Source organism: Equus caballus, chromosome 4 (genome assembly GCF_041296265.1).
Source record: "Equus caballus isolate H_3958 breed thoroughbred chromosome 4, TB-T2T, whole genome shotgun sequence".
In the NCBI taxonomy this organism is placed as follows: domain Eukaryota; kingdom Metazoa; phylum Chordata; class Mammalia; order Perissodactyla; family Equidae; genus Equus; species Equus caballus.
Genome location: NC_091687.1, coordinates 56,287,765 through 56,311,670, shown reverse-complemented (window position 1 = coordinate 56,311,670; position 23,906 = coordinate 56,287,765). Strand labels below are relative to the sequence as shown.

At 37.2% G+C, this 23,906-nt stretch overlaps 1 protein-coding gene across 6 annotated transcripts in view; it reads left to right on the top strand.

The window, feature by feature from the left end:
* Positions 1-353: 353 nt before the first annotated feature.
* Positions 354-23,906, top strand: part of MACC1 (MET transcriptional regulator MACC1) — a 66,509-nt gene continuing 42,956 nt past the window's right edge. For 2 of the 6 annotated variants that reach the window (XM_014739175.3, XM_070264664.1), the window contains exon 1: positions 359-869. The gene's annotated coding sequence lies outside the window, so the exon portion shown is untranslated. Of the gene's footprint in view, positions 870-19,530; positions 19,606-23,116; positions 23,297-23,906 lie in introns of all 6 variants that reach the window. The other 4 variants (XM_023639342.2, XM_005609250.4, XM_023639343.2 and 1 more) reach the window with 4 other exon arrangements.

Sequence of the window (23,906 nt, the reverse complement as noted above, 5' to 3'; positions counted from 1 at the left end):
AAGCAACTATTGCACCTCTCATTTTACCCATGTTTTAAAATTTTTTTCCCTCCAATTTTCTTATTCTTGAATTTTGAGCAATCAGAAATAACTCTGGAATGTACAAGGAAAACACAGAATTAGGAAATGGAAAAAGAAATGGAAATATCAACAAGGGTTCAAATGTCAACATCTTACCCACATTTTTGAAAGCACCTTTTAAGACATCCAGGGCAGTTTAGAAGATGACAGGTAAAAGGTCACCATTGTATCTGTAGTACCTCTGTGTGACAATTACAGTACTGACGTAGGAGGAACTAGAGGCTGTCAGGCCTCACCTAGGAAGTCCTTATTCACCTGCTCCACAAGGCAGTGAGGCATCCTCAGCTCTGAATCACTGAAAGAGAATCTGGTGGGGCAGGTTCCACAGCGGCAGGAGGATTTGTTTGCATGAAGATTTTTTATTTCTTTCCAAACATCTTATTCCTCTGCAAACATCAACCACTTTTGTTTCTTTTTATAGAAATAGGTACATATTTACAAATTGTTCTTAGATACACCCACCTGATTTTTTTAACTTACTGCTTTTCCATTTATTTACCCGTTCTTACTAGGGTGAAACTGTAGCCACCCACCCTCTTCTCTTGGTTTCAGCTGAGGAGTCTGAATTGTGGGTATTGTAGTTGTTTTGCCTATTAGAATTTCTGGTTGGGCAACCTTGGAGCCACACTGGGAGGACTTCTAGTCCCAGGTGGCTTAGTAAGCTTCAGTTCAGGCGCGGCACACAGAGCAAGGCACGTTTGAAGAGAGTCCTCGGTTTTGGCAGACTAACTTCCATTCACTAAAACAATGTTCCTGAACTGAAGAAGCTGGAGTTCATTTCCACAACTGTAAGTGTTGTTCTTAAAAAATTAATGGGTTTTTCACTATTGATGTATGGCACACACTAGGAAACTCTGTCATTTCCAGAACAATTGAACAAACTAAATGTTTCTTCCATCCTAAGCCCAGCTTGGGAAGAAAAAAGGGAAGGTAATTATGTTCTGTGGGTTTGTGGGATGTGGTTTATGATAAACTTTGAGACATAGAATAGAATAATACCTTGAGAGAGGATACAGAATAAAATAATTTATAAAAAGAAGAGCAAGACATTGAACATTCAAAGTCAAATGTAAAAAAAAAAAAAACAGTCTGATTAGCTTCAAACGTGTAGATGGTCGAAATCCTCAAGAAATTTTAAATATTTCAGAAGGCAGCCAGTTGTGTTGAAAAGACTGAAGTCAGATAAAGTTGGATTTGGTGGCCCCACTGCTTGTTAGATGTGTGACCTTTGGTAAGATGCTTCATCTTGTTAACCTTCAGTTTCCTCATTTGTAAAGGGGGTATAAAACCTACCTTATTGGGTTAATAGAATGAAATTAGCATAGTGCATTGTACTAACTAAATGGTTAGATAATAACTGTCAGATGATAAGCTTGGTTTCTTCCTAAATAAGTTTCAATTAAGCTTCAAAAGTACATCAAAGAGACCAAAAAAAAAAAAAAATGCTGTATGATTCCACTTATATGAGGTACTTAGAGTAGTCAAATTCATAGAAACAGAAAGTAGAATGGTGGTTGGCGTGGACTGGGGGGAGGGGGAAATAGTAAATGTTTAATGAGTATAGAGTTTCAGTTGTGCAACTTGAAAACGTTCCGGAGATTCGTTGTGCAACAATGTAAATATACTTAATAGTGTTGAAATATACACTTACAAATGGTGAAGATGGTAAACTTTGTTATATATTTTTCACCACACTTAGGAAAAAAACAGATCAAAGAGCATGTAGTGAAAATTCTGGTGCCTCCCATTTACTAAGATGTCCCTGACTCCTTAGAAATGTCCAAGTCCATTTTTAGTGGATCTAATTTTGGGATTCACGTTGGATCACCTATATAGTGTCTGGTTTTTACATAACAGTAATTAGTATGATGATGATGCATTTCTGGTGTACTCTTAAAGTTCTCTGGACCTTTGTGGTGATCCTTTTATACTCTCCTTAACTTAATTACACAATTATCTCTAATTCGTAATAGTGATTTTTCATATGATTTTAATGTGTACTGTACAGAATATTGGAATTATGAAGTCATAATTATTAGTTACAACTTACTTGAAAACTTTAGCTACAACTCAAATGTATTATTTATCCCAGTTTTCTCAGCTTCCCTGTAGCTAACTTATAAACAGATTATTTTTATGTGTCTGTATCTTAGAGATAAAAAAGACTATTAAGACAGGCTCTGGAAGCTGGCCCTGTGGTGTAGTGGTTCAGTTTGGCACACTCTACTTCAGCGGCCTGGGTTTGCAGGTTCAAATCCCAGGCATGGACCTACACCATTTGTTAGCCATGCTGTGGCAGCAACCCACATATAAAGTGGAGGAGGAGTGGCACCAGATGTTAGCTCAGGGCTAATCTTCCTCAGCAAAAAAAAAAAAAAAAAAAAAGACAGGATCTGTTAAACACCATCTTATCTAAAAACTTATTAGATAATTTGGAGGACAAAGGACAATTTGGAATTATACTGATCTTAAACTTGAAAACATGTTGTTGGATTTTTGGAAAATCTTTTCTTGAATGGCCACACATATGCCTAGCTGTCTATTAAGACTAAGTATCATTTATGGTATTTGGTGATAGCTGAAGGTGATAGCAAGCAGTGTTTGTGCTGAGTGTTCAAAGTTTTGCATGTAATACACCATTTAAATGTAAACTCTCTCAGGAGCTATTCAGCAAGTCCAGGGGAGCATTACAATGAAAACAAAGGAGAAGGAAAGCTGCAGAAGCACTTGATAAATATAGTATACAGTCTAAAAGGGCAGCATTGTTTTTGCTGTTGAATGCCATCTATAGTCTACTTCTTCTAGGAAGTGTCATTTATCCATTTAACAATTACTTCTAGCAGTTCTACAGTATTCTCCCACTGGCCTGGACTTGAGGTTAAAGAGTGACTGAGGCATAGCCCTTGAGGCAATCCTAGTATACTAGAGAAGATATGTACTCATAAATAGCTAAAAGGAGGAAGTCCTAATCCATCAATCACTCATGCCATTCCTGGAGTCACTGTTGGTTAATTCCCACTCCTTAGAAGGTATGATGTTCAGTATCATGGGATTAAAAAGAAGCCTCCATAAATCTTTGCTTGAACTATAATCATTGGAGAACAGAAAAAAAAAATTTGAAAACTTGCATATGAGTCAGCAAAGGCAGAGTAAAGTGACTTTCCAAACCTGGAAGAAATGCATGCCCAGAATGCCAGAGGAAGGGGAGGTCATGGTGTACTGAATATCAGGATGATACTCAGGAAAGTGGTGGAGATGTAACCAGGCCTGGAAGAAACAGATGAAGAGAATATCTCATCTAAAGTAGTGTTTCCAAAACTTTGTATGGATGAAATGATTGTAGGCAATATATGGACTAGAAAATCAGTAACATTAAGTTACACACTGAGAATGTTATTATATTTTTCAAATTACTTTCAATTCTTCAAGGACAGAGTTTTGTTGTTAATATGATTAAAATTCTTCCAACACTTGTTTAATCCTCCTTTATAACAACAATACAGTAAGTAGCAGGCCTGATGATTTTAGGAGGAAAAAGAATTTAGTTATAGCTTAACTTTTAGAATAACATTTATTTTTATAGCTATTGTCTATTTATTCCAATCAATACTGGTTTTTCCATATATGATACTGATGGAAATTTGCTTTTAAAAGACTTATCTGAGCTAAAATGACAGTGGATTTACAGAAAAATATTAAGTAAAAAATAGTTCAGATGATACTTGGTAATAGAAAAATGAAAAGGTATCAGAATGCCTGAAGTTTGGGAAACATTGAATTAGATGCAGTATCAAGTGAAAAAATTAGGAAGTGAAATTAAATAGGCTGTTTTTATGTATAGCTGAAAAGGAGCAATAATGGATGTTCTATGGAGGTGTCCTAGGGAGCTTTGGGTGATGATGCAGGAAGAAGGTTGATTGTGGAAGCTTTAAAGGGTTTTGACTTCAGCTTCTAGATGGTGGAGTTCCAAAAGGGTCATGACCCAGCGACAACATCTCGAAAGCTGTGCTTTAGGAAGATCATCCAAGGAATGGCATATAGGTGGGTTGGAGATGTGGGAGACTGGAATTGGCCACCCCAAGATATGTCTCTTTAGCATGAGGATTATTTGGGGCTGGTTACTTTTAAATAACTAAGGACAGGAAAGAAACTCTGAAAAGCAGAATTTACTTACCCTTTGTTAAGTGACATTTACATTTGTAAAGGAAATCTCCATCTGTAAAGTGTCTCCTTCTCTGTACCAGGAAGAAGAGGGGTATGACCTTATCTCTAGAAACTCTTAATGCAGAAGGCAAGGACTTAAATCTGCATAATAATCTTACTCTTGTTTACTGTACTTGTCTGGTAACCTCCCATAACTGACCACCCCACCCCCAACATCCTCCTTTGTCTGTAGCTGAAGATGATATTTAAGGTGGTGGCTTCAGCCGTTTTGGCAAGTTGCTCAGGTTGGCTGAGCCTCTCCCGTGTATACGTGTTATAAAGGTGTGTTTCATTTTCTCCTGTTATTCTGTCTCATGTGAATTTAATTCTTTCTCCAGCCAGAAGGACCCAGAGCAGGTAGAGGAAATGTCTTCTTCCCTACAGAGCACAGGGAGCATGAATGCAAAGAGAACACTTTGGAAATAGGTTTTAATAATCTAAGCATGAATAAATACTGGGTGCTGGGAATGAAAATGGAAAAGAAGAGAGGGATGAGAAAGTCATTCAATCAAAAAGAAAATTAAGTAATAATAAAAAGACAGCTTCCACAATGCTCTCGAGTTTTTAAACTTGGTGGTCTGAGAGAATGACAGTAACACTGAGGCAAAAGAGAGGGAGCTAGTTTTTGTGGGGGGAACATGATCTTTGGTACTTCAGGTAATTTGAAATTGAGATGAGATGACTCTCCAGTGGAAATGGAACTGCATTGTTAATCACATGGGATTGGAATTCTGGAGAGCCATCAGAGTTGGCCAGAGAAATGGAGACAGCAAGCAACTCCCTCATTAAAATGAAACTTATTTCTGCTCTTCCTTCTGCCCCACTCAAGAAGGAATGCTGAAGAAAGAGAATTTCAGGTATCTAGGGATGGGAAGGGGAAGTAAGAGCAAATTGACTGTTTCTTCCCAACATTTTATTTTCTCTTGGGAGTTCTCTCTTGATTACTGTGGCCACTACCTGCCTCAGAGATGAGGCTTCTTTATAGGATGTGTCCTCACAGTAACAAAAACATCTCCATTTCTAGCTAGGAGAATAGCCACCAGGTTTCATTTTCAGGGATGGTAGAGCAGAGTTTTTTGTGTCTTCTATTTCTATTGGGAAAAGCACTTAATTTAGATGTTTCCCTAATACATACAATACAGAGTAGAAAGATATTTAAAGATAGATAAATATCACAAAGACTTATGTACTCACCTCCCAGCTTAACAAATATAGTATTCAAAATTAAAAAAAAATAGGAGCCGGCCCGTGGCCAAGTGGTTAAGTTTATGCACTCCTCTTTGGGGGCCTAGGGTTTTGCCGGTTTGGATCCTGGGCATGGACATGGCACCGCTCATCAGGCCATGCTGAGGTGGCGTCCCACATAGCACATCCAGAAGGACCTACAACTAGCGTATACAACTGTGTACTGGGGGGCTTTGGGGAGAAGAAAAAAAAAAAGGAAGATTGGCAACAGATGTTAGCTCAGGTGCCAATCTTTAAAAAAAAAAAATAAAAGAAAGTTAAAAAAATAAAGCACCCTCCCTTATCCTATTCCTCTCTTTCCCTCCTGAGGGGTTAATGCTATCCTGACTTTGTAGATTCTCTCTCCATTGTATGTTTTTATTTTGTTTTTACTTTTTGTTTTTATTTTTTCCACTGCTATGTGAATATAACCATAAACAGTATATAATATTGTTTTGAATGTTTAAAAATTTTATATAAATATTAGAGTATACATTATTCATCTATAACTTGCTCTTTTCTCTCACTATTGTACTTTTGAGATTAATCCATGTTGACTTTTGTAGCATAGTTATTCATTTTCATAGGTGTAAGGTATTTTGCTATTGTAAGTAGCTCTATAACAAATATATTTTTTTGCTTTTTCTCCTCAAATCCCCTCAGTACATAGTTATATATTTTAGTTGTGGATCCTTCTAGTTGTGGCATATGGGACGCCCCGCCTCAGCATGGCCTGAGGAGCAGTGCCGTGTCTGCACCCAGGATGCGAACCAGTGAAACCCCAGGCCACTGAAGCAGAGCACATGAACTTAATGACTCCTCCACAGGGCCAGCCCCAACAAATGTTTTTATACATGTCACTTGAGTACAAATGTAAGAATTATTTTAGTGGATATTTCTAGGAGTAGACTTGCTGAGTCATAGGCATATGCATCTTCAATTTTATAAGATACTGATGAATTACTTTCCAGAATATTTATACCACATTATATTCCTAGTCAAAATGAATGAGAGTTCTTGTTTCTTCCCATTCTCAACACACTTGTTTATCTCAAATGTTCTAGTTCAATAATCTTTCCAGATGTAAATGAAAACCAGACGCTTGTGGCATCTGGGAGACTCAGATATGTTTGGAACATTCCAATCTCTACAATATAGTTCAAAAGTTGATCTCAAATCAACCTCCTTGTTTCTCAGCCTGTGGTATGAGGGATTGACTGACTTGTCCATTTAAGAGACATTATCTTTAGTGTTAATTATGTTAGTAATAACGCTGATAACAACTGTTAACACCATTGAACGCTTACTATGTGCCAAGTATTGTCCTAAGCACTTTAATTACATTATCTTATTTGATTAATTTTGGGGGGCAGATAATGATATCCTAACCACTTTAGAGATGAAGAAACTGATTCACAGAAATATTACATCAATAGTTAGTAAGTAGGGTGGTGGATTCCATATCTATTCAGTCTATCCCAGCGAGGACAGGTGAGAAAGGATAGGTAGGAAGAGACTGGGAAGAGAGACATTAAAGTATCATAATCCTTAACTTCCAAAAATTTAGAATCCAGCTAATATTTAAATAACATGAAAAGAGCCTAATTAAGTAATGGGAAGTCTCAAATAAGTGCTGTATTTGTACTGGGGAGAATTTGATTTGCCTAGGAAGATTGGAAAATGATTCTTATAGGTGATCAAACTTTACTGAGCCTTGAAGACAAGAAAAAGGAAGTTAAAGAGGCAAGAAATGGAGGGAGTAGTTTTTTAGAAAATATGGGGAAGTGGAAAGTGTAAGATATATTTGGTAAAGTTAATTTATCCAAACATTGATTCAACAAATAATTTCTACACACTTACTATGTATGAGGCACTGAGTGAGCTAACCTGTGGGATACAGCAGTGAGTAAGGCAGGCATCATCCCTCCCATAGATAGGCGTGCTTGGAGGTGTAGTATTTGGGGAAATGGGGACAAAAATTTGAAGGAAAAAAGACTGAAAAGAAAGGTTGCCTCTAATTCCAAAGGCTTTTCAAATATCAGCCTAAGAAGCAGGCACTTTATTCTGAAGGCAGTGAGGAATCAGTGTGAGTCACTGTGAGATAAGTGGCATTATTCATTGATTTATACAGTAAACTTTTATTCTACCTGTACTTTGCTTAGTGCTGGGGATATAGGGAGGAGCTCAGATTACAGAGGAAGTGGCCAATGTGTATGTAAAACTGATAATACAATGTGAGAACTAAGGCAGGGGTTTGCTCAGGATGGAGATGCCTAACCCAGGCTGGGGAAGTGTGTGAGGAGAGGGAGGCCCACAGTGGGAGATATTCCAAGATACTTTTTGGGATAAAGGAAATTGCTTGAGGAAATTTGACAACTGAGTTTTGTCTTTTATAAAATAGCATTTATTTTAATTTTTTTTCTGATTTCAAAAGTGTTGCATGTTCACTGTAGAAAACTTGAGAATGCCAATCATACTTAACAAGGATGTACATCTTCAAGATTTCTGTGTATATCCTATGAGTCTTTTTATGCCTATAATAGATAATAAGAATGAATAATTTATAAAAAAAAGTTATGTAATCATTTTAGTTCACTTAACAATATACTACACATTTCCATATCATTTATATTCTTCTATAATATGATTTTAATTGCTCATTGTTATGTGATATTATAATTTAACCAAACTTCTACTCTTGAAAATATCTGTTTCTCCCAATATTTTCAATTATGAATACTGCCACATTGAACATTCTTGTACAAAATTCATAGGACATATCTTATTATTTTTAAAGAGAAATTTCTAGAATTTGAATTATAAGCCATACTACCCACTAAAACTCCTGACTGTATCATACAAGAGAAGGAAAGCCCGTATAGAATACTTAACAAGAAATTGAATTGATGAAACTTCATTTTGGAAACATCATCCTCAAAATACTGTGACATGAGAATAGAAAAGATTGGAGGCAGCAGACCAGGTAGGATTTATTACAGAAATCTAGATGAGAAAAAAATAGAGCTTACACAAATGAAATCTTACTGGTGATGCAATGTGGCAGAAGATTTCAGAGATATTAATTTTACAGAAATTAGTGGATTAGGGACAGTGACTGGGGTGCAGGAATGGAGTAAAATTGATTGTGGATTACCTCCACATTTCTGACACAAGTAACTAACTGTTTGGATGGTCCTGTCCTTGTTCCTTTAGATAGGGAATGCAGGAGAAACAGGTGTGGGAGAAAGGATAGGTGAGTTCACTTGAGGCTAGTGGACTTTGACATGACTTTGACCATCCACATGGAGAAATTGCTTAAGCAATTGGATGGGTCTGGGAGTCAGGAGTGTAGATAGATTAGAGATAGATAGATGTGGGAGTCAGCAGTCCCTAGGCATAACTACAGTCATGGATGTGGATGGGGTCTCCTGGAGATATTAAGGATAAGAGCATGAGAAGAGTAGGGGGCTTAGGGTGGTGCCCTTTGACTTGATAATATTAAGGTTTAATCAGAGGAAGAAACAGCCACAGTGGAGACTGAGAAGGAGAGACCAGAGAAATAGGAGAAATTCCAATGGAGAGTAGAGTGATTGAAGACAAAGGAGGAGAACTTTTTAAGAAGGGAGAAGTTAATAGTGTCACGTGTCACAGAGGGGCCTAATAAAAATGAAAGATATCCTTTCAATTTCACTGGAAGTCTTGTCCAGGGCACTTTTAGTAGAATGGCAGGGAAAGACATCAGAATGCCATAATTAGACCTGTGTTTCAAGAAGATGACTTTGGTGGCAGTGGGTGGAATGGCTTAAGGAAGGAAGAGATGAGAAAGTGGGAGACCAGTGCAATGAGGAGGCGATTGGGGCTCCAGAAAGGAGATAATAGGAGGAAACCCAGGGTAGTTACCGTGGCATTGGATAAAAAAGAGACTGTGGCAGTAGGATTTATCAAGTAGACAGATGTGATGTATAAGAGAGAGAATGGAATTCAAGAGGGCTCCAAGATTTTCATCAGAAATGACTGCGGAGGTTATGAAACTGTCAACAAAGGCAGAGTCCAGGAAAAGAAACAGGCGTTTTTGTTGGTGGAGTTAAGAAAGGAAAGATGAGTTAGTTCCACTTTGGAAATGTCTAAGGATATGGCAGCATTCACACAGAGACGTTCTGAAGGTGTCTGTTACGGTTCTGCAGCTCAGGGCAGAGATCTAGGTTAGAGACAAAGATCACTGACCTTTCCAGTAAAAATGGAATTTGGAATCATGGGGAAGGCTGTAATAGCTGAAGGAGATCACTGAGATTGAGAAGAACTAGAAAACAGTGGGGAGTGTTTAAATAAACAGGTAACATAGGTGGAGCCGCAGGAAAAAAACAGGGAAGGAATGATCAAGCAATAGCTGGAAAACCACTAGGATATTAATTTAAGAAAGTAGAGGAGGGGGCCGCTTTTTTAGGAAGCTGAGGTCATGACCTAATCAGCCACAGACAGGGAAAGCAGGAAGAGGACCAAGGAAGGCCTTTGGGATCTGGGCTTCTTCCAACTCTTGTTTGTCCTGGAAAATACATTTTTAGAATATTTATTGTAATACTGTAATTTGTTGTCTTCTAGTGTTTTTCTTCTCATTTTTTTCTTTTGTATGAAATTAAATACTTAACTTTAATTCTATAACATAGCTTTCAATTTCTCTTCCTGACTGAAGTTACAGGAAATATTTTACAACCAAATCTATGTTATTGGAAAAAAGCCAGTTTGACTTTGTGAAAATTTATTAGAGGTAAACTATATGTGGGTTTCTCTTCTCAATTTTTTGCCATTCTAAAGAAACAAATTGTGTTAATTTACATATTAATTCATATGTCAAACTGTTTTTTATTTGCTGAAACTTTCTCCTTTATATCTATAGCATTAATTTAATTCTAAGGTGCTAAGAGGATCCTCTGTATCCTTTCCTAAGTGAAAAATAGCAAGTCCCCAGCAAAGTGAACAGTCTCTCTTTTTGGATGATTTTAATAAACTGAAAATTCAGTAAAAAAATATTACTTGTTTTTGAATATCAAGAATCAAGCATCATTTTCCACGTGGAAATGTTAATTCCTCCATATTTTCATATAGCTTAAAAACTTATAGTATGAGTGTAGTTTTTATGTTATACCTGTAATTCAACCTATCTTTTCTGTATTCTTCTGTGAAAAGAAAGCATGTTCGTTACAGCTAATGCATCTACTGAAAAATATAGATTCATTTATTCTGTCTTTGGTGTTTCATTCCCATTTGCAAAGGTTGATGTTATAAATGAGCTGGTAAATTGTCTGGGAGTTGCATTTCACTTGGTCTTACATTTAGAAATAACTGGGTCAGGATGTCAGGGCTGAAAAAAAGATGTTGGAGACTTTGTGCCAAATAGAAAGACTTGAAAATAATATTTTAAAAAATTGAACAATGAATAGAGTGTTTAATATATATCCAAGTATATTTACAAAGATATTTTAAAAAAAAACTTAAAGTAACTCTTACACACAATAAAAAATCTAAATAATATAAAAGCATGTGGAATAAAATGTAAGCTGAAACAACAGGTTTCAGGTTTCTAGTCTCTGAGTCCTCTCCTCAGAAGCGCAGCTTGGCAGCTTTCAGTTTCTTTTGACTTCTTCCAGTAATAAATATTCTAAGCATATAGAGTGTCTAATGTCCTTCCTTTTTTTACTTAATGTATTTTAGTGATTGATCCATATCATTGCATATGAAGATACTACACTATTTTTTACCTCAACGATTATGAATATGCCAAAGTTTATTTATTGGTCTCGTATTGATGATTTTTATGTAATTTCCTGTCTGTAGTTCCTATTAACAAAGCTGCAGTGATCAAGGATGTTAAATTGGAAATTTGGCTAAGAGTTTTAGACAACTGATTTCCAACACCAAAAGAGGTTTCTGACTAAAATCCCTGTTGGGAATATTTTCACAGTTCTTGCCCTTCACCCACTTCCAGGTTATAAAGAAAAATAAGGGGAGAAAAAACACCGAGAGGATTTTGTGAGAATGGCTTTTGGAGAGCTAACCCAACATAGAGAGATAGAAATGAAGGATGATACTTTTTTACCTCAGGCTTAGAGGAAGTGGCTTCATTTCGCTCTCCTGGAAAGCTTGATGTGTTTTCCTGCTAGAAAACCAGAGCTGAGGGAGGCATAACTAAAGAAGAATTAGATGCATTGCTCGCTTCACAGGCGGTACAATCATAAGCCTCTGAGGATCCCCCAAAGCTCACTTGCGTATACTTGTGTGTGGGCCAGTGCCCCTCCCCCCATCCCCCCAGTTTCAGCAATAAACATTGCAGAGGCAAAGCCAGCTTTCAATCATACCAGTAGAATAAAAACGTCCCTGTTTTATTTCTCCCTTCCCTTCCTTCTTCTCTAACTTTGGAGGCTTCAGTAACAGCAGCTTGCAAGTTGGGTAATGGAGGAGGTGAGGTAGAAAAAGACATGTGCACTGCATCTCCTCCCCAGAAGGCTGTGTACTTGTAGGGCATGGAGACAGGGGGATCTGCCTTACGCTGGAATATTGGTGTGCTGATGGAAATACTGGACGGGGCATTCTCATTTATGAATCAAAACTAAATTTTGCAACTTAAAGTAACCACAGGATTTTCTTTAAATCTAAGAGTGACCAGAATATATAGAGGGCCAACTGGGGAATTTTCATCAGTGGTATGGGAAAAAAACTCCCCCCAGTGAATAAACTTTTAAAAGGAAAGTGGTGGACAAAAATGCAATTGCACTCTGATTCTTCTCACAAATTGTATTTAAAATGGTTACATACCTATCTTTGCTTACATATAAGGGAAACACTCATTCTTACAAGGACAATATACTAATCTATGAATTTCCAAAGCAGAGTAGAGTTAGTTAACTTGCAGTAGGAATAATTGAAACTAAAACCATACTCTAGGGCTGCACTTTCCAATACAGTAATTACTAGCTATATGTGTCTTTTAAAATTTAGATTAATTAAAATCAGCTAAAATTAAAAATACACTTCCTCAGTTGCACTAGCCATATTTCAAGTGTTCAGCAACAACATGCAGCTATTGACTACCTGATTTGATGAAGCAGATATAGAACATTCTCAAATCACAGAATTTTTGGTCCTTATTACAGACATGAAACCATTTAATTCTCACAAAACACAGTGGAAAAGGTATAATTGTTATTCCCACCTAATAGATGTAAAAATCAAAGATCAGAAAGGTTTGGAAGCTTGATCAAATTCCTTGATTCCCGGGCCCATGTTCTTTCCTTTAAACCACATTGGTTGACCTTCAAGGCAAATGTGAAATATAAAATTGGCTTTACTTTACTTTCACAGTACAATGGAGAATATTCTGAAATCTAGAAATCCCTAAGGGAAGGAGGCTTTATTCATTTCCATGTTGTTACTGGACTGGTGGGAAATGCAATCTTGTTTCTAGTTTCTAATACTTCTTATTTTACAATCCATAAAATTTATTCACAGGGGTAGATTCAACTAAAAGACATTTTTAATGAATGGGAAAGTCTTTAGTAGCAATAGCAAATACTAAATAATTGCACTTATCTAGATTATCTCTTCACTTTGGTATGGTTCTCTAAGAAACTACTCACTGACTTGGTTTTGCATAGATTGTTTTAAGACCAGATTTACTTTCTGTTGTCTTTTACAAATGAAGATAAATGAAATTCATAATAAAACTACTGCTTCACATTAAACATGTAATGGTGTATGTGGATAACTGTTTTATTGGAGGAAGAAAATATAGGAGCAGTTAAAAAAATAAAGATAATTAGCAGTAAGTGAGCTATGAACATCCCCCCACTTTCCACCCTTCCTTTATAGGAGGCCAGAGAGGTCCAGCTCGTGCGTGGACTAAGGGAGTTACCTCCAAGCTCTGCATCCTTAGAGACTGAAGCTCAAAAATGGAATCTAAGGAGGGCTTGAATGCAAAACCTCAAGGGATGACTTGTAATCCTTAGAGAGCTCAAGAGTGGAAGATGAGGAATGAGTTGGGCTCTGTCCACTTTTCTCCATTCTGATGACCATTTTCCTAGTTTAGGCCACTGCCACCTTTCCTTGTAGTCTTGTTCCACCTTTTGTCTTCCATGTTTCTAAAATGTAGATCATAAATTAGAGCATGTCATTTCCTTAATTTAAACTCTTCTTTGTCTTCTTTCTTTTAGGCTAAAGTTCAAGTTCCTCAGGAAGTCTCATAAAGCCATTCAGGACCAGTTCCTACTTCCTTCTGCATCCTTTCCTCTTGCCACTTCCCTACTTCTCCTAGCTCTCTCCCTACCCCTCTAGTATGGCCCAGCCTTCCTGAACTACTTGCTGTTTCCTGAATGAGCCATGCTTTGTTTGCACATCGAGTGTATCCTATTCCTTTTACCTAAAGCACTCTTCAGCCTTATCCCTACAAACTCCAGTGTGGAACTGACATTTGAACCCTGATAGCTTAACCTCCAGAACTCATTTCATAAACACTATATGATACCATGGGGCAGACATGCTGAAGGGTCTCTCCTGCCCTCTTGTATTTTGTGATCCTGGCTATTTTCATCCTTCTATTGTTATAACTGCAAACTGTGTCCACCTTCCTTTGAGTCTGACCAACACCCACCAAGGTTGTCTTTATATTTGATTCATCGATTTAGATGACATAGTGCCACTTCCCCCTCTTGAGATTATATATATTTTAATAAAGAAACATAAAAATAGAAATCCATCCTACTAAATAATACCCAGTCATCTTTGAAGACTTTAAAAAAGAGAGTTGAATAACTATCTGGGTAGGCTTAGATTGATACTTTCCTGGATGCAGTGATATTAAAAATATTCAACAATGGATATGGCGTGGACACTGGCCTCTCAGAATGGATGCTGGCCAGTATATGGTACCTGGATGTTCTCATTGAATGTCCACTCTGCCCAGAAGCAGGGGATAGGCATGAAAATATTGCCTGGCTTTTATAAACTTCCAGTATTGGATAGCACCCATGTTTCCAGTTTAGGATGGCGAGGGATGTCTTAAGGCCTAGCCATGCATCAATGAGAATATTTCTTCTGGCTCAAGAAAAAGGAAATTGGACACTGATGGTTGAGCACATTGCTTCGGCTCTCCTCTTATGTAATTCCATTGCTTGATCTCTCGTGTCTTGAGTTCACTTTGGCTGTTTCCTAAAGTTGAAATTCCCTGTGATTAACCTATGCACTCTTGCCTGTTGCAATTTGATAACAATTTACTTTCTCTTCCAGGATTTGTTATTATGACCAGTAAGTTGGTTGAGAATGTTGATACCAGAGGTCTCTCAGTGACTTCTTTTTTTTCTTGGATGTCATCATGTTTTTTCTTCTGTTTTTATTGCTATTATTTTGAAATATGACAATATTGTTTGCTAAGGGGAGAGATATTTTTACATTTATCTGTAGCTCTCCATTTCTAGTAATCTTTTAAATGAGCGTATGTGTGTGTATGCATGTGTATGTGTGTGCATGTGCATGCAAAATGGTATAGCCACTTGTTTTCCTTTTTTCTCTATCTTGCTAATAATTATATAGGATGTGGCTAAATCATAACTGTTTTAACTCTGTTTGTAAGGCCTTTTTCCTTTATGAAAATACATATAATTCACAACTTTCTTATTGATTCATTTTATAGAACATTTAGTTTTATTAAATTTATTTTAAACATTGTTTTAAAGTAAAAATAAGTAAGAATTATTTGTTTTAAAATAAAAAGTCTATATTTTTTATTAAAAGAAGGTGGTTAGGACTAAAAGTGGATTCTGTAGTGTTATTTTTGAATGACACTTTATGTACTCTTGACTCACCTCTGTGAAGTCCTCTTCATTCATTTTGATGTTTAATTCTCATGCTAATAAGTGTTCTGTTGTTGCTATGTGCTTCCTATTTAGTTTGAGCAATTGTACTTATTCTTTCTTTCTAATCCTTCTTTCAGAGCATGGTTCGGAAGGGATTGCTTCCTGATGATTATGTGATAATCTCCCTGGTGTGGTTGGAAGATGTGGTGGCGGAGGGTGGTACTAGAGCAGGGGCTTGGCTTTGACCACAAGGATGCCAGAGTGTCCATTGTGCTGATGAAAGAAGCCAACCCTCTTACCTGTATATTGCACTGGTGTCTCCTGGGTTAAGCTGTTGCCTCCAGCACTCCACACACACTCTCAGGCCTTTGCTCTGTGTAATCCTCTTTTGCCTCAGATATCATCGGCTGGGATGATGCCTACTTTTTCCATGTGTCTGGACAGAAGAAAGTCAACTCTGCCAACTCTTTATCTATGGACCACATTCTCACCTTTGTAGCTAACAATTTTTCCTTCTACTCCCAGCTTCCTTGTGCAAGCCTTCTATAAACCACATAATCTGCCCGTGTCTCAATTTCTTATCTGCAAAAGGAGTTAATAACATCGGCTATCTTTCTTCTAAAATAGTTCTGAGGAGTAATAACTAACATTCAAAAGCATGAGTTCTAAGATGATAGGCCCTCCATAAATTCAAATTACTATTATTACCGTCATCCCTTTTTACTGCCAGCAGAATAATAACTCACATAGGATCTAGTATTATAGAGGGCTTTGCATTTTAAAAAATATTTCGTAATGTTTAATAATTTAAAAAAGCCTCTCTTTGCACAGTCTCAGCATCATACTTCTATGGTCAAGGATTTACTAAGAGTCCTCTGTAGATATCTCTTTTTCATGAACTCTTCATTGTTATGCCAATTTGGATTATTATTCTTTTGGTCCTATTTTGTCTCTCATTTGAAGGATTTGTTCTATATTAAGGCTGCTTATGGTGTATGGAATTTATTCTTCTGATTGATGTAATTGGATAATATATATGTTGACTCATAAATTGGTAACCCTCATAAAAATCTTGCTTCCTTAGAAGGGAACTAGAGAGATTAAAAATGAGGCTGAGATCTGAGTGGAGAATTCCAGAATGGAGGCTAGGACCAGGGGCAGACTTTAGTTGCTTATCAAGACAAGATTGAATAATCAAAGGGTGGAGCCTGAACAAAATGTTTACTTCTCTGGATAAGCTTTAAATGTTTATGTTGGCCAACTGATCCCCTTTCATTCTCTCCTGCCCACCAGGAGACCAGCATCCATTAAACTGAGTCCTTGGCAATCCTGCTTTGTTCATTGTTTATATCCTGAACTAGCATGATATGCTTGGCTCTTTATCCCTCTTGATCTCCCATGCTGCCTCTGGATCCAGTGCCTAATTCTGGCTCAGAAAAGTCCCTGGGACTTTACCCAGGCACTAGTTTAATTAGTGCCAGGTTTTTCCCAGCACTTGTGAAAAGAGATCAGCCATTGCTTTGATCAATATCTTTTGGCAATAGTTTGCTTTTCTTTCCATCACTCTCCTCCATACCCCAGGTATCCTATGCTCTCGGGGACATCCAGATGTATGTAGTCTTCTTGAGGTTTCTTTGCTAATACCCAAACTTCAGACCTTCCTGTCGTTCCCTTCTCTACTTAGATGAGTCAGTGTGGTAACTGGAAGACAGTTAGCCTCATGGCTTTGCTCTTACAGAGTTTCACCACTAGAGAATGGTACTTTTTTCTTATGATCCTTGAAAGTGTTTATTTTGAAATTGTTTTTATTAAATAAATATTTCTATAAATGAAATTGCCTATATATTCTAGTGGACAAAATAAGCCTGTATATATATGTCAAGGAATAAAAATGAAAACAAACAGTAAATGGTAGCTTTGGAAGCATTTTTCTTAAACCCATGATGTTAAGTCTACTATTCGATGATCAAAATTTGACTCAAACTTTTCTGTTCCACCTGAAATTGAGTGTGAAGAATCATGGCTTTGAATTTTGCAGCTCAAATATGGCTTTTTAAAACTTTGCATGATATATCCAAAGTTTGTCTGAAATCCCTGTGCATCATACAATTACATTCTATGTTTTTAGTTTTTGTCTGAAGACATTTGTAAAATCAACATTACCCCTCCAGTTTATTCAGTCCTCAGTTTATTGATAATGCATACGCAAGGACATGTGCAGGTTTTACTAACAGATGAAGGAATTTGATATGTATAATGTTAAAAATCAAAGTCAGTCAACATTTAAAAATGCCCAAGAAAGAAAAACAAGTTGTCACTAAGATTGCACTGAATCTTTATCTTAGCCATGCTTATTTAATACACAAAAAATGCAGAGCCACATGGTTATTTGCTTAGAGGATAAAAAAATTTAAATCCATTAGTTTTGCATTAGGAATAGGCAAGCGGCAGAACCAATTGTAAGCAGACCTGAAAAGAAGAGAGGGCAGCCCCTCACTGGTTAGGCCTGGAAGGAGGAAAAAATAGATAAAATAATGTTTGCTGTCTTGTTGAGTTTAAGGAAATCTTAGACTCTCTTTAGTTTTTAACAAAACCTCAGATCACTCAACCCTTTTCAAACTCCACAATTTTAGTTTTAAGCCAATATTAAAATTGACCTTTCTGTTGTGACAAAAATAAACATCTGGCAATCAGGGAAGCTGAGATCTGGTGTTGACCTAATCACCAACTAGGTAAGTGGTTTTAGATAACTCATAACGTTACTGCCTCAGTTTCCAAATTTATAAAAGGAGACAACTGAAGTTGATTGCTAGCGTTCCAATGTGTACCATGGAAAACGATGAGTTCTGTGGGATGATGATGAGTTCAGTGCTCCCCACTACAGTGAAAATGGTGGCTAGCAAAGTGAGGGTAGACAGCTGTCATCCTCTTACCTTTCAACCAGAGGAGCTTTGCTTTTATTTGTTTTCCAACTGTATTTCTTTAAGTTTTGAAAAGTATTTCATTTGAATAAATAAGTTCTCCATGCATGAGAGAATTATGTTTAAAACCATTCAATTAAGTTATTGCTGAAGTCTTTTCAGTTCTAAGATATTTTTTCTATGACAATGATAGTAGATATTGCACATCACACACACACACACATACATATACCAACACACAGTGTTATATATGTATATACTACCTTTCTCCAATATAACTTGAAGTACTTAATCATAAAAATGCATATACAATAAAATTGAAAGCCATTAACAATAAAAGCTAAGCCTCCCATAATATTGACAAGGTACAGCGAGTTGGGTGAAGAGATTAATTATATTATACAAACAGATAAACAAAAGACCAGGGATGCGGGAAATTACTGCAAATGCACAAAAACCCAACCTAAGTTTCCTTAGTAGCCAAGGTAAAACCCAAAGTAGGAGGAGACACCAGTCTTTTTTTTTTTTGGAGGAAGATTAGCCCTGCGCTAACTGCTGCCAATCTTCCTCTTTTTGCTGAGGAAGACTGGCCCTGAGCTAACATTCATGCCCATCTTCCTCTACTTTATACGTGGGACGCCTACCACAGCATAGCTTTTGCCAAGCAGTGCCATGTCTGCACCCGGCATCCAAACCCGGGCCGCGGAGAAGCAGAACATGCGAACTTAACAGCTGCACCACCGGCCAGCCCCAAACACCAGTCTTTTAATAAGAGAAAACATTAGGATTAGGAGGAGAAACTTTTCCTACCCCCAAACTGTGAGAATAATTTGCCATACATGGCTTTATATGATAACATAATGGGCAAGTTTCATGATTACAGTTTTACAAAAACATAGAGAAATTTTGTATATGGTCACATCTCATCTTTACCAAGAGTGATACCAAGGAAGTAGTCCTAAGTCATCAGTCTGTAAAGCCCATTTTGATAGGAGGCTGTAGTAATATGCTTTACTTTTAAAGTTGCCTTGTGATTGAAATTGATTTAGTAATAAGACTAGAAGAACTGTGTGCTATGAATGGTTCACATATCCCCTCTTAGTATCAGCATGGCTTTTAATGGAAACTACGTGGTAGGCAATTTTTAATTCACATTGTGAGAACATATCTGAAAGGCAGACTTTATTTATTGTTCTTGAATACAGAAAAATGATGTTTTGTGTGGAAATAAATTTCCTAACATGGTCTTTCTTTCCTAGTTGCCTACTGGACCTCAGCCAGAGGAGCCCAGAGGTTGACCTGAATTTCACCTTAATGACCTGAATGAATCAAGTGTAAGCTTTTAAGGGTAGAGTAAAAGGAGTGAGTCCTACTTAAGAGGTTTCTGATACCTCTGCTGTGGGGCCAGACTAAAAAGTCTCTCCCTGTGTTTTCTTTCTAAAGAAAACTAAAAAGAAAGAACATGGAAGGGGGCCATTGCTTTATTGTACTGTTTTCTAAGTCTGGAGAAGAAAAGAAAAGCTAGGTTCCCTGCCTCTGTCACCACTGAGCTGTGTGTCAGAACCTGGCTTCCTTTTTAATTCTTTTCTATCACCTAAAATTATATAATCTAAAATTGTATGATCTAAAATTATGATATAAAAAATAGATAAAACCCACTCAGTGCAGCTTGGCCTCACAAGTTCCCTGGTTTTTAAATGGACCCCATTTCACTTGTGAATAGAGTCAGATGATGGTGGCAGGAGCTGAGATTGGTGATCGCATCGTGAAGATCTTCTCATTTTATAGATGGAGACATGGAAGCTCTCAGCAAGCTGGGAGTCACTGCCGGTCATTTAACCGGCTGGCCACAAACCCAGAACTAGCCTCTAGACCTTGCTATTTCTATTCCACCACTTCACAATATCCAAAAAACTATTACAATAGCTAAAGTTTTATTTAAACATGTCTACTTGAAGGAATGTGTGTGTGTGGCTGCATGTTCAGGCACATACCTGTTTGTGTAAAGATGGAGGATATGGGGATGTAGACAGTGTTGGCTCTTTGATTTCTGGCTTCTAACAGTTTTACTTTGCCATTCATGAGGCAAAAAGGGAATAGAAAGATGCCAAACTTCCCCAAGAGTCTGAGTTTACCTTCCTAATGAGAAGTTTATTTTTCCACATTACATCTTGCAAAGAAGAGAGAAGTGGCCCTTCGCAGCTGGGCCTGCTTTCCCTAGATTTGGGCATTACAGTAATTCCCTTGGTTTAGCTGCAGCTTTTACAGGATATCTCTTTTAAAACCTCAGAAACTGATTTCTGAGAGAGCTTGCATCACTTACCAATGACTGAAATGAGCTGCAAGTTAGATGAGAAATGTGAATAAAAAAAAAAAATTAAAGGTAAAATTACATCTTATGACCATTGCCTCAACATGACTGTTCTCACTTCTTCAAACTTTCTTCTAGTTTTTATCTGTAGCATATACATTTTTATTCTTGCAATCGTAGTTTATATAAACTTTCAAGATTAGCTTTTTCACTTAGACATACTATAAACACTTTCCCATGTTGTTAAAGACTTTGCAACTACTTTATTAGAAGATGACATCATGCTCTAAATTGATAGCTTATAATTTACCCAATTATTCATCTATTACAGAACGTTTGGGTTATCTTCAGTTTATTTTTCTATTATATATAATTCTCTGAAAAAGATTTTTATAAACATAGTTGTCCCTCTTCCTTTTGAATTATTTTCTTTGGAAAATACAAGGTACTGAGAAAGGCTAAAAAAGTTTTATGATTATTCATATGTATTCCCCAGGGAGAGATTCTATTTTGGGGGTCCTGAAATTTATACAACTTGGGGAAGGGGGATCTTTGAGAAAAAGAGTACAAAATTACAAACATAAGTTATCAGGGTCCCTCCCAGTGTCTTGAAGGACTCATCGCGGTGAGGAACCCCAAACTCAACTTGTATCAGCTTCCTGTTGTCAAAGAGGTTCCCTTAAATACTGTAATAATTTTCGATTTCATTAGTAAGATGTGAGAATACTTCATCTCTGAAGCTTCTTGAGTACTATTTTGTGATTCAGTTTTTTTTAGGTGATTTTGCCAGCATAGCCAGGTTACATTTTGACATGGATAATTTGCTTTCATGTGCATGTCTTTGCTTATTAGAAAGACCATATTCCAGTATCTCTTGCTACATAACAAACTACCCCAAACTTAGTGGCTCAAAGCAATCTTTTATATTATATCTCACAATTTGGTAGCTCAGAGATTTAGGTAGGCATTGGCTGAGTGATTTTCTGCTCCTCATGGCATGGATTGTGGCCCTCAGTTTGCAGATGGGCTGGTCTGGAGGGTTCAAGATGGCTTCGCATTCATGTCAGGCACTTTGCAGGGTGTGACTCGAAGTCAAACCTCAGTTGAGACTGTTGACCAGAGCACTTACATGTAGCCTCTCCAGCATGGTGCCCTCAGGGCAGCCAAACTTCTTAAACGGCAGCTGGTTTCACCCAGAGCAAATTTTCAAAGAGACCTGGACAGAAGTTACAAGGCTTTTTGTGATCTAGACTTGGAAATCCCAGCACGTTGCTTTTCCTGCTTTCTATTAGTCAAGTAAATCACTAAGGCCAGTCTAGATTCATGGGGGAACCTCAATGAGAAGATAACTAAGAATCGAATTAGAGGTCATCTTTACTCTACCAAAGGCTAATAAATTTTCCTTGATTGTATACTTCTTGCATAAATTATCTGCTCAATAACATCATATATTGGAATTTGAACAGAATTGTAAGGGTTTAAGTAGACCATTAACATGACTTCATGACAGTAACAAAAGATAGGTATCATTTTATAGCTTGCATAAATCTACTAAATGTGCCTTTATTAAAGTTGAAAAAAATCAGAACTTCTTCAATAGCAGGCTTAAATAAGGTCACTAGTGTATAGTTATATGTTACATATAATATTATATATATTATATCCTTATCTTCTATTTATATCTTATTTATTTATTTATTATTTTATTCCTTTAGTAAGGTGATAAAAATGAGATAACAAAATTCTCATTAGCGAATTTAGGTGCAGTCATGTTTAATAAATACTACAGAAAAATTGGCATAGAAGATAGGAAATGTGCCAGCCATTTGCCTGTTTGCTCTCGCCTCCATTTTTGCCCCTCTGTGCTCTTCTTTGTGCTGTAGGTTTCTGATACCCCACAAATTATCTTTCCAGGTTTTTTATTGCCAGCAACATTCCAGTTAGGTCTTGCCAATGAGAGGTCCTGGTAAAAGACTGAGAAGTGAAGCAGGAGGAAAGTGACTCACTTCCTGTTTTCAGCTTCTGGACCTTCATTGGCAGTGGCAAAAAGCTATGGACTCCAGTATCCTCTGGAGGTTCCAGTACCCATAGTACAGAATTCTTCCTTGTTCCAGCACCAATGCCACCTCAGATATCCCCACACCTGCCAGGTGGCATTCCCCTTGGCTATACCAGCACCTGTAAGCAGAGTTCCTTAGTAGCCTGGGCTCCAGCTGAGTGGTACCTCCTCAGCAGTTCCAGCACCAGTTACATAGGGCCCTGTTGTGTTTCCAGACTTGTGTTCAACACATCTTGCCCTAGCTGTCCAAGTATCCACTGCATGGCACCTTATCCATGGTCCAAGTACTGACATGGGGGGCCCCTGTTTGGCATTCCCAGAGTCTCTTGAGGCACCCTAGAAATGTATTAGCAAGCAGGCTCCTGTGTTCTACCACTTCCTCCTCCCTTTTGTTTCCCTGGCACTGGGTATAGTAGCTGCTTTTTGCAGGTACCAATGTCTAGGTTAAATCACCTTCTGCTTTTTGCTCTTTCAGCCTCCCAGACACATTTGTAACTAGTCCCCTCTGCTTGAAATACCTCATATGGTTTCTATTTTCCTTAGTGGACCATGAGTGATACAGTAGATGCTGCGTTACTACCACTCATTTGCAGATACAGATAAAATGTCCACTAAGCAAGAATGTTCAGACTGGTGCAGCTGATGTGACAGAAAGGTAAGCAAACCATCCATAAAATATGAGTGCTTTGTTTTCTGAGTTTTAATACCCTCCCTTGTTTATAGGCTTTGTGTACATGGTGGCAATTGTATTTTCCAAGGAAAGTCTGTATTTTCACAAAACAGAAAGCAAATATTATTGGGAGTAATACTTGTTCTTCTTGTCAGCATCAAATTGAATTTTGTAACAGCAGAAGTCACGGAAATATGTCCACTGATCATTCTGTCACTAACAACGGTTCACAGCCAGCCTCTCAAAAATGAAAAACTGGGTTATTATTAGGAAAAAAAACCTTGTGATAAAAACCCTTCCATTTTTCTTGGTTTGACAAAAACTAACAGATTATGGCTTTGTTGCCATTTTGAAGCTGTGGACTGCTCCAGACTTTTCATGCTTTAGAATTATCTGTGCAGGCTGTGAGAATGGAAAAAGACACTGCCAATTCCTTTTTGAACAAAAGAGTCAAAAGAAGAATGTTTATTTATTATGTCTTGACTCATATTCATTTGTCAGTTCTGAAAAATTTGTATTGAGAGAAAAATTTTATTTAATGTCAAGACCCAGTAACAATTTATTAGTTAATTTTTGGCTTTAAATATTATACAAT